Source organism: Mauremys reevesii, linkage group 4 (assembly GCF_016161935.1).
Source record: "Mauremys reevesii isolate NIE-2019 linkage group 4, ASM1616193v1, whole genome shotgun sequence".
Taxonomy (NCBI): domain Eukaryota; kingdom Metazoa; phylum Chordata; order Testudines; family Geoemydidae; genus Mauremys; species Mauremys reevesii.
The window spans coordinates 145,272,692-145,282,729 of NC_052626.1; the positions used below are offsets into that span (position 1 = coordinate 145,272,692).

General features: G+C 57.6%; 1 long non-coding RNA gene across 1 annotated transcript; it reads right to left on the reverse strand.

The window, feature by feature from the left end:
- Positions 1-983: 983 nt before the first annotated feature.
- Positions 984-1,555, reverse strand: LOC120403241. The gene is made up of 3 exons (XR_005597499.1): positions 1,529-1,555; positions 1,240-1,353; positions 984-1,036 (listed from the first exon to the last, which is right to left on the reverse strand). It is a non-coding gene; the product is annotated as an uncharacterized LOC120403241 (long non-coding RNA).
- Positions 1,556-10,038: the final 8,483 nt, after the last annotated feature.

A 10,038-nucleotide genomic window follows, 5' to 3' on the forward strand; every position in this document is an offset into this window, starting at 1 on the left:
AAGCAACAGGAAAGAAAAGGCAACTTATTTATTAAACAAAAACGACAGCCTACATATGCCTTTGTCCCTAATGCCATGTCAGCAAATTTGCAGCTTCCCATGTCTGTTAGTTAACCTAACATATCCCAACAAATGGAACTGAAAAAAAATGCCTAAAATTAACTTCAACGTTCTCCATAAAAATTATAAAAATATCAAGAGAATTCTTCCAAGCCTAATTTGAGTAACGATTGACTCTAGTTGGCACTGGATGCATTGTGTTGGTGGGAGGGTCAATGACCAATTTTATGCATCTTGGAGGTGACAACATAACGGGGTGAAGCAGCTCAGAGGAGGTGAAGCTGGGGCGTTGGCACATGGGGTGCTGTCAGAAGCAGGGAGTTTCCAGTGGCAGCGCTCTGGTTTAGTCCAATCCCTCACCCTCCACACCATCCTCCATCCTCTGCTTGTACTGGCGCTGGAAGAAGCCGAGCTGGAAGGAGACAGAGAGGAGAGATGGTGAGAGCCAGACGGAGACAGGCTCATGGAGGAGCAGGAGGGGATGGGCTGTGGGAATCTATGAAGGAAAAACCCTTGTTCCTCCCCCACCAGCTGGGAGAACCACAGGCCCCGCCCCAGGGTGATGGGCTGTGGGGAGGAGTCGAGCCCTGCCCCTCACCTTGTAGAGGGCTGCGGTGATGAGAGCCAGCAGGACCAGGCCCCACGCTGCTGCCCACGATGATGGGCAGGTAGTTATAGACCTCGGGCGCTCCACCACCGTCTGCACCTGGGGAGAGGGGCTGTGAGATGGGGACCCAGGAGTCCTGGCACCATCACCCACCCCTGCTCCTAACACACCAGACCCCACTTCCTCCCAGAGCAGGGACAGGACCCAGGCGTCCTGGCTCCCAGCTCTAACCACTAGCCGATGCTCTCTCTATCCCAGGCGCAGTCACTCTGGTACCTGGCGCTGGATGAATCCCTCCTTCTGGGTGTATTTCTCCTCCTCGTATTCAATCTGAGCCTCGCTCACCAGACTCACTTTCTGCTGCTGAGTCTGGAACAGAGAAATTCACCGTCCTGACCGGAAATGACACAAACCAGCCCAGAGCATCGTCAGGGGACCAGAGCAATTTACAGGCTGTTCACACAGGGCAATCCCTTGCCCGGCACTGAGATGCAGCCACCTCTGGGAGGGCACCGGGGCTGTTCATGAGAGATCTCTTGCGTGGTGCCGGGAGGCAGAGGCAGCTCTCGTACCTGGGAGACCCACTGGAAGCTGACGTTCCCTTTGATCATGAACTCCAGCGACTGCTGCATTTCCAGGGAGGCGATTCTGCACCGGATCTTCTTACAGGTGGCCACGGAGCAGTCCTGGGGGTGGAAGGATATCGCCGGGTGAGGCAGGGGGTGTGCAGGGACCCAGCATGACCATGAGGGTCTGGGTCTGTTTATAGCAGGGGTCCCTCACCCAGCCCAGTCCCTACTCGCTGTCTGTGTTAGTTGTGAGGGGAAGGGGTTGGTGGGACCCGCATCAGCCTATACTCACCAGCAGGGGGCGCTTGCTCATCTGCCTCACAAAGTCCTTCAAACCCGGCGTGTCAGCTTCACTGATGCACTGAGCCAGCTGGGGCTATGGAGGGAGAGAGACATGATGTTAATAGGGTTGGGAAGGGGACACGGGGCATTTCCCCTCTAGGGGGCGCTGGCTACAATCCGGCCCCTCGGTAGGTAACCGGCTGGCTGCAGGAAGTTGTGGGGGGGCAGTGGAACAAGTGACCTATCCCCCCTAGGCAGCCTGTCCCAGCAGGGGGTGCTGTAGGGCAGAGAAGGCGTCACTGGGCCCATCTCACACACACACAAGGGCAGGGAGAGGCAGGTACCTTGGAGGGGACGACCTCAGAGACGTCCCACACCTGGACCCCGCTCAGCTCCACGGGGAACTGGGCGTGACCGAGATGGGGACGATTCGCTGCCACAGGTTCTTGACCTGAAAGAAACAGACTCTCCATAGGGCACTGCAGAAAGAGAACCCAGGAGCTCTGATCCCCAGCCCCCGCTCTAACCCTCAGACCCCACTGCCCTGCCAGAGCTGGGATAGAACCCAGGAGTCCTGGCTCCCTGCCCACCCCTCCCCCTCTGTGCTTTAATGCACTAGATCCCATTCAGGCAGTTCTGCCTCTGGGGAGGGGCTCGGGGGCTGTACACACAGGGATCCCTCGCAGAGGTGGCTCTAGGGTTGCCAGGCATCCGGTTTTTGGCTGAAACGCCTGGTCGAAAAGGGACCTGGTGGTTCAGCGGCGCAGGAGGGGACTGGGGCTAAGATGGCTCCCTGCCTGCCCCAGCTTCATGCAGCTCCTGGATGCGGCTGCGAGGTCCCTGCAGCCCGCAGATGCATGGGTGGCCAGGGAGGCTCTGTGTGCTGCCCCTGCCCTGAGGGCTGGCTCCAGAGCTCCCATTGGCCAGGAACTGCGACCAATGGGAGCTGCAGGGTTGGCACCTGTTGGCACCTGCCTCAGTCTTCCTGGCTGTCCAATCATCTAGGGGCTGCAGGGACCTGGCGGCCGCTTCTGGGAGCTGTGGAAAGTGCCGTTGGGACCCCAACCCCCAACAGTCCAACCTCTTCCCCATCCTGAGTCCTTCTGTACCCCAAACAGCTAATCATTGTCTCTAGATCAGAGCCTACACCCCCCAGCTGGAGCCCTCAGCCCCTGCACCCCAACCCCTTCCCCAGCCTGGAGCCCTCTCACACCTGAACTCCTCATTCCTGGCCCCTCCTGGAGACCACACCCAGCCCACAGCCCAGACCCGGCACCCAACCCCTGCCTCAGCCTGGAGCCCCCTCCTCACCCCAAACCCCTCATTCCTGGCCCCACCCAGAGGCTGCACCCCCAGCTGGAGCCCTCACCCTCTCCCAAACTCCTGCCCCAGACTGGTGAAAGTGAGCGATGGAGGAGGGGATGGAGTGAGTGGGGAGGAGCCTCAGGGCAGGGGCAGGGCCTCAGGGCAGGAGTGTTCAGTTTTGTGCGAACTGAAAGTTGGCGGCCCTAGGGGGCTCTAGTACCTGGGAAACTCACTGGAAGCTGCTCTGAGACCCATCTCCCCCCTCACATTCTGTGCCGCCAGCCTCACCTCGTACCGATGTGTCACTGGCACACTTGTCCCTGCCTCCTTGGCAGAGAAGTTGACGTACGTGGTCGACTCCTCGAGGCTGGGGGAGGAAAGGATGGAAGGAAGGAGAGAGACGAGTGTGATGGATGGGGCTGCTGAGTGGTGTTGCATGGGGGTGCTGTGCTGCAGGAACAGGGGCCCAGTGAGGCGCTCCCCATCTCCGCACTGACCTACCTGGTGAGGATGATGAAGATGCCGTGCTTGACTGGCAGCTCCGCCCGGTGACTCATGCGCTCGGTGATGGGGCCGCCAGTGTCACTGGGGGGAGGGGAGGGCAAAGGAGAGAGATGTGAGGAGACGCAGGCAGGTAACTGTGCAGGGAGGCTGCACCACAGGCCACTGCCCTGCCCTGCTCTGTGCATGGCCCCTCCACTGCCCCCAGCCCCAGTGGTGGATTAGCCAATGGGGCTTCTGCCCAGGACCCCAGCCAATTGGGGCCCCTGGAAAAATGGGTGGCCCTGTGTCGTCCGCTCCGCCTGCCCGGCTCTCCTGCTGCTCCCTAGACCCCACAGCTCCCGGGTGGAAAGCTGGGAGAACAGGGGTGGGGAGGAATGCAGAGAGAAGAGGTTGGGAGGGCCCCCATTTGCTCTGGCCCAGGGCCCCACAAAACCCTAATCCATCCCCTGGTCCTGCCCTGCCCCTCACCTGCTGACATTGGCCGTGATCTGCAGCCTGCCCCAGGTCGGCCTCAGAGGCGTCGAAGGTGGCGACGAAAACAGCCTGGAAAACACAGTGGGATGAGTGTCAGGGCCTGGGGAACTGCTAAAAACTGCGGGGGTGGGGCAGGCACAGGGGATCAGGGGGGCTGTTGTATGAACTTAGTTGGAATAAATGGGCCCAGGGAGGCGAAGGTGTTAACATGACCCTGCCCCTGGCCCCAGACAGCGCTAATCCGGTTTGGGATCCAGAGACCTCAACCGCTCTGTGCCATGACAACACCCATTAACCATCCTATTAAGGGACAGCCCCTCCCTCTCTGCCCCAGTGAGGCCTGACTTCCAGCCCAAGTCTGGCCCTTGGTTTGCAGCCCGGCAGGCCCCAGCCCGGGGTGACCTCAGGGCTCTGTTTGCACTGACTCGCCGGGCTCCCCGGGCGCTTTCCCCAGCACATCCCTTGTCACGGGCTGGGCTGACCCCAGGGAACTGCCCCTCTCTGCTCCCAGCTGGGCTCACACTAGGGTTACCAGCTTTCTAATGGCACAAAACCAAACACCCTTGTTCTGCCCCTGCCCCAAGGCCCCTCCCCTGCCCCACCCCTTCTCTAAGGCCCCACTGCCACTCACTCCAGCCCCCATCCCTCAGTGGCTCTCTCCCCACACACACTCACTTTGACTGGGCTGGGGAAGGAGCTGGGGATGCGGGCTCTGGGGTGGGGCCAGGAAAAAGGAGTTCAGGGTCTGGGAGAGGGCTCAGGACTGGGCAGGGTGTTGGGGTGTGGGAGGAGGGGTTCAGGAGTACGGGCTCTGGGAGAGAGTTTGGACGCAGAAGGGGGCTCAGGGCTGGGCAGGGTGTTGGGGTGGGGGTGGGGGTGCAGGGTCTGGGAAGGAGTTAGGGTGCAAGAGGGGGTTCTAACCTGGAGCAGGGGGCTGGGATGCAGGAGGGGGGTTAGGGTTTGGGCTCCACCGGGCTCCGCTGGGCTCAGGTGGCTCCAGGTCACCAGCACAGTGGGGTTAAGGCAGGCTTCCTGCCTGCCCTGGCTCCGTGCTGCTCCCAGAAGGTCCGGGCCACTAGGCGGAAGTGCAGGCAGGCAGCTCTGTGCAGTGCGTGCTGTGAAAGTCTACAGGCGCCACCCCTACAGCTCCCATTTGCTACAGTTCCCAGCCAAAGGGAGCTGCGGAGCCAGTGCTGGGGTGTGGGCAGCACACGGCGATTCCCTCATCACCCCTGCAGAGACATGACAGTCACTTCCCGGAGCCTCGAGGAGCCAGGGCAGGCAGGGAGCCTGATTTAGACTCGCTGCTCCACCAACCAGATTTATAACAGCCCGGTCAGCGGTGCTGGTCGGAGCTGCCAGGTTCCTATTCAACCGGGTGTTCCCTTAGAAAATAGGACACCTGGAAACCCTAGTTCACACCTGGGGAGTTCACAGGCCAGGGTTGAGGCCAGGGCCTGTCCTTACCTCAGCTCCACTCCAGAAGATGGGGTAGTCAAAGTGGCAGGTGCTGTTCCTCTGAGTCTGCTCCTCCGAGCCCACGGCCGAGCTGCACCTAACGGCCATGGTCCTGTTAGACTGAGAACAGGGGACCAGCCAGTGAGAGACGCAGCCCACAGTGCCCCGGCCTAGCTCCCACCCACTCCCTGCAGCTCAGCACCCCCTGCCGAGCCCCCCACCCACTCCCTGCAGCTCAGCACTCCCTACCAAGCCCTCCACTCACCTCTACAGCTCAGCACCCCTGAAGAGCCCCCTGCCCACTCCCTATAGCATAGTGCCTCCTGCTGAGATCCCTGTCCACTCCCTGCAGCACGGAGCCCCCTGCAGTGCCTGCCCCTCATGCCTGGTGTATGTTGAGGTACCTGGAGCAGCAGGACCCGGCGGTAGGACAGCGCGGCCGGGTAGAAGAACTGCACGATGGTGCTGTAGGAATTCTCCCCGTGATTCTGGATGGAGACGGTGGTGTTGAGTTCAAGGGTGACCCCCACCACCAGGGTGCTCAAGCTAAGGGGGGAGAAAGGGGGTGAGCTTCCTCAGGGAAGTGCCCTGGCTGCTCTGTGAACTTCCTCTGGCAGTGCCCAGCCAGGGACCCGAGTGCTGTGAGCTTCCAGTGGTGCATCTTCCCACACTCGCCCCACACTCGCCTGTGACACTCGCGTATTCTTCACAGAGATATTGTTGTGATATGAATATGGCATAACTAAGTTGTATTTTATGCAAGACGAGTCACATGTGGTATCGTTGGAAAGGTGGTGATTTACTGCATGTGTCCTATTTCTATGCATGTGTCATTTCTGTATCTGAAGTTAGGAATATTGACTATGTAACAATTACAAGTGGGTTTGTACCTGAGGAACGCCCACCAGACAAAATGCAATCAGTCTGCCTGATTAGTCAATCTGTCATTAGGGAGAGCAATAGGACTTTGAAGATGCTAATCTGCCACCTTCCTGTGAAGTCTTCTGGAGGATTTATGGCTGCTTTGACACTGCAGGGTCATGTGATCATGACTCCTGGTACTGGACTCCATCTTAGAATGCTAGTATTTTCCCACAAATAGGGCGTGCGAATCAAACAGGAAACAAAGGATTCCCGCCACATATAAATCCTATATAAGGCAGGAAGTGAGTTTATCAGGGCGGATCTCCACTAAATCCCTGTCCAAGATGCTGCTGAAAATACCTAAGAGTGATCTGGGGAAGAAAGATCTGGACCCGGGCTAGAAGGTGTCTGGCCTGTGACAGGAATATCTGGGGGTCTAGGCTGCAAGCAAGGCGGTTTGTCAACAAGAAACTCTGCAACCTGCTTAAAACGTTTAGGGTGAGAAATTTCCACTTGTAGCCAGTTTCTTTTGTGTATTAGCGTAGTTTGCGAGTTTGTTTTATTTGCTCAGTAATCTGCTTTGATCTTTTTTCTATCCCTTATAATCACTTAAAATCTACCTTTGTTGCTATTTAACTTGTGTTTGTTTTCTTTAAACCAGTTTGTGCAATTCACAGAGTTAGGGGCTGGGAAAGCTGTGCAGATCTTCCTCCACATTGAAGGAGGGCGATTTTCATGAGCTTACGCTGTACAGTTTTCTGTGCAGTGCAAGACAAGACAATTTTGGGTTTACAGTCCTGTGTGTACTTGAGTGCTGGGCAGTTCCCGAGCTGAGTCTTCCCATGCAGAGCTGATTTCAGTGTCTGTGTCTTGCTGCAGCTGGGTGTGTCCCTACCTGTGTGTGTGCTGGAGGCTGGAGGGCCTGGCTCAGCAGAACAGTGATAGGAAGCCCAGGCTGGTGGAACCGGCAGGCTCAGTGGTTCCCCAGTACATCAAGGGGCAGCCCGAGCGGTGGGAGGCGCAACCCTTCACACCCCACCCAGGATCCATCAGCACTGGAAATCTGGCAACATCTCAGCTGGATGTTGAAGATCCAGGTGTGATTAAGCCGGATGAGGTCCCACTATGGTAGGTGTTTTTAGGGGAGGATTCAGTAACTTGCAGAGAAATTGAAGGAGATTTCTAACTGTTCATCGCAGTGGTCATCCGGGCCACAGTCCTTCTGAAACAGGGCTGGGGGGAGGCGCGGGAGAGCAGGATCCAGAGTGGGTGAGGAGGGGCTGCAGCACCACCCGCCAGAATGACAATGCAGGGACCCAGGACCCTCCCATTACCCCAGCACCTGCCAGTCCCCTACACCGGGGACAGCTAAACCCATCATCAGCCCCACCCCTGAGAAACACTCTTCCTCCTCACCCTCTGCCCAGCAGCAGTTTCACACTTCTAGTGGTACCATGGCTGGAGGACTGGCTGGCTCAGGGTGGGAACAGGACAGGGTCTGTCCTCTAGAGGCCTGGCCAAAATAAATATTGAAAATTGTCCAGCAAAAATCATTTTTAATGAAAATATTTTGTGTTTTGGACAGAAATGTTGGCAGCTTTGAGGAGAGGTTCAAGTGTTCCCACAGGAGAGATGCCAAGGCAAATTCAGCATCCATCTTTGTTGCCCTCTAAGCGGCTACACTGTGTAAAGGGGTTTTAGAGGCTGCTGCTGCCTCTTAATTTCAGACTCTGTTTTCAAACCCCATGGTCACTGGTTCGATCCTGCAGTAGACCCAGCACGGGGCCTGGCTCTGGCACCTTACCGAGCCTGCAGACACTGGCACAGGTCCTCGCTCCAGGGCGGGTGTGAGGCGGCCGGCAGCAGCGATGGCTCCCCATCAGGGTGTAGTTGAGATGCAGGGTGATGGGGGTCACAGTGTCCTCTGGACAGAGCTGGGGAGACAGAGTGACACATTGGGCCCCTGAAGGGTAAGGGAGTGGGGCTGGGTGCAACCAGGAGAGAGGTTTGTTCTCTGGGTGATTTGGGAGCGAGGGAAGACACAGTGGGATGGGAAGGAGCCAGGACCCCACACACACACTCACAGGTAGCACGTTATCCGGTGCGTCTCACATCTGCGTCTCGATGCCGAGCCGCAGCTCCTGCTCAGGGCCGGGGCGCTGGAGTTGAAGGCGGCTCGGATCTTCATCCGCCCGGGGTCCAGGGCCAGGCTGTACTGGATGGTGCCGGAGATATTGTTGCCCTATGGGGAGGAAGCGAGAGATAAGAAATTGAGAACAGGAACCTCAAGGGGAAATGGGACACGGGGCCTTTCCCCTCTAGGGGGCGCTGGCTCCGATCCATCCCCAGGGCAGGGGACTGGCTGGCTCAGGAGGGAGGGGAGCGGGGGTGGTTTGGTCTGACCTAGGCTGTCCATGGTGTTCTTAGTGATGTTGGAAGCAGACCTCTGCCCTGCTTTGTGGCCTCCGTGTTGAGCTGCTCCTGCCTCTGGCAGTCGAAGGCGAGGTGGGGATGGTTGGGGCTGGAAGCTGATGGAGACCTTGACTCTGAGCACCGGCTGGGACCTGCCATGGGGAACAGAACCATCACCCAGCTGCTCTCTGCAATGAGGTCAGCCCCCTCCCTCCCAGAGCCTCCCACAGCCTGGATGTCTCCCACAGCACCCAGGGAGGCGGGTTATGGACACGCAGCTCTGCTGAAGGTTGCTGGGGGCAGAGAAGGGGAGCAACAAGAGCTGTCATTTAGCCGGTTATGCCATTCTCCAGCAGGGGGCAGCGGTGATCTCTCTCTCTCTCTCTCTCTCTCTCTCTCTCTCTCTCTCACACACACACACACACATACACACACACTATACTAAGACCTTGTCTACCACAGTTAGTTTTTTCTACTAAAAAGGCAGCTTTTGTCCATTAAAACAGTGGAGGTTCACACACTGCAATGTGACTTTTGGCGACAAAACTCTCGTGTTTTGCTGACAACAGAAAACCACTTTGCAGCGAGAGGCACAGAGCTTTTCATGGCAATTTTTGTTGACAAGTGCCAGTGTAAAGAAGCCCCTACAGCTTGGTTATGTATGCATTGCTATAATTGGCCTCCTGGAGTGTCCCTGACAATGCCCTTCCTGATAGGGTGACCAGGTGTCGGTTTTCAATTGGAACAACCGGTGGAAAAGGGACCTTGGCGGCTCCTGTCCAGCACCACCGACTGGGCCATTAAAGTCCAGTCAGCAATGCTGCCGCTCTAAGGCAGGCTAGTCCCTGTCTGTTCTGGCTGGCACCACCCTGCACCCTGGAGGCGGCCAGAAGGTCCAGCTCCTGGGTGGGGGCACAGGGCTCCATGCACTGCCCCTTCCCTGAGCACCAGCTCCAGCACACACTTCCGCTGAGGTTGGTGCCTGAGAGGCGAGAGAAGTATGTGGAGCTTCCTGCCTCCTCCCCACCTAGAGAACCAGACTTGCTGACTGTTTCCAGGGCATGTGTGCAAGCGAGGGCCAAGACAGGCAGGGAAGCCTTATGTGTAGAGGAATCTGTCCAGTCTAGCTCACGCTCCAGTCATAGGAACTTCAAGACCCATGGGCACATTTCTCATAGCTTCTGTGAGAAGAGCTACAAATCGGGACACAGTGCAGTGCAGGCGAAGATAAAGGAAGCTGGCTGGGTGTATCAGAGGCGAGGAGGCAAACCCTCACTCCGGTGTTGTGCCCAAAGCTGCTGCTTCTACAAGGAGTTGGGCACCATCTTCCAGTGTTGCAGCCCCACTTCGTGCCAAGAGCCCCATGGACACATTGGTGGAGGCGGGAGGCAATGGAGAGTGGAATCTAACCCTGAGGATGATGAAGTCGTGGACAAAGTTCAAGTTGGAGGAGCGTTGTGGATCCCACATCAGGGTCAAGTCCCGTACCACGGTGAGTCAGGA